This window comes from Wasmannia auropunctata, unplaced genomic scaffold (assembly GCF_000956235.1).
Source record: "Wasmannia auropunctata unplaced genomic scaffold, wasmannia.A_1.0 LD312500.1, whole genome shotgun sequence".
Taxonomy (NCBI): Eukaryota; Metazoa; Arthropoda; class Insecta; order Hymenoptera; family Formicidae; genus Wasmannia; species Wasmannia auropunctata.
In genome coordinates, this window is record NW_012050390.1 from 1 (window position 1) to 595 (window position 595).

The following is a 595-nucleotide window of genomic DNA, read 5'->3' on the forward strand; positions in this document are numbered from 1 at the left end:
CGGAAAAATTTTCGCTTGAAGTGGCTTAATAGTTTTATTATTAAGACCATCGGTCATCAGTTTTGACAACTGAGATTTTAACTTGTGATCATAAGCTGCAATAACCACAGTCTCGAGATGAATTCCATGAAAGGTAATACCCTTCAAAAACGCAGACATACCTAAAGAATTATTAGAAAGGAGATCAAATTTACCGATCTCCAAAAAACGACCATTTTGCGCCAAACAACGAACAGACGCGATTAATTTTTCTTCCGCCAATGAATTTAAGACTATGTCGACGCCACGACCTTTCGTTTGCCGCATGATCATTTGTTCATAACTTGTATCTCGAGAATTTCCAATATGTTCATCCAAAATAGCCGGAAACATTTGCTTAATAAAGTTTCGTTTGTCACTCGTGCCCACTGTAGTGAACACCTCGCATCCTTCACTGAGAGCAAGATGAATAGCTGCTTGTCCAATGCCGCCAGTACCAGAGTGTATAAGTATTTTATCGCCTTTTTTCATTTTTCCACAAACATATAGAGCTTTAAGAACTGTGCTATAAACACATGGAACCGTCGCTGCCTCTTCGAATGTCCACGTATCGGGT

General features: G+C 39.3%; 1 pseudogene; it reads right to left on the reverse strand.

Moving 5' to 3' along the window:
- Positions 1–9: 9 nt before the first annotated feature.
- LOC105460974 lies at positions 10–588 on the reverse strand (annotated as a pseudogene).
- Between the last annotated feature and the right edge of the window lie 7 nt (positions 589–595).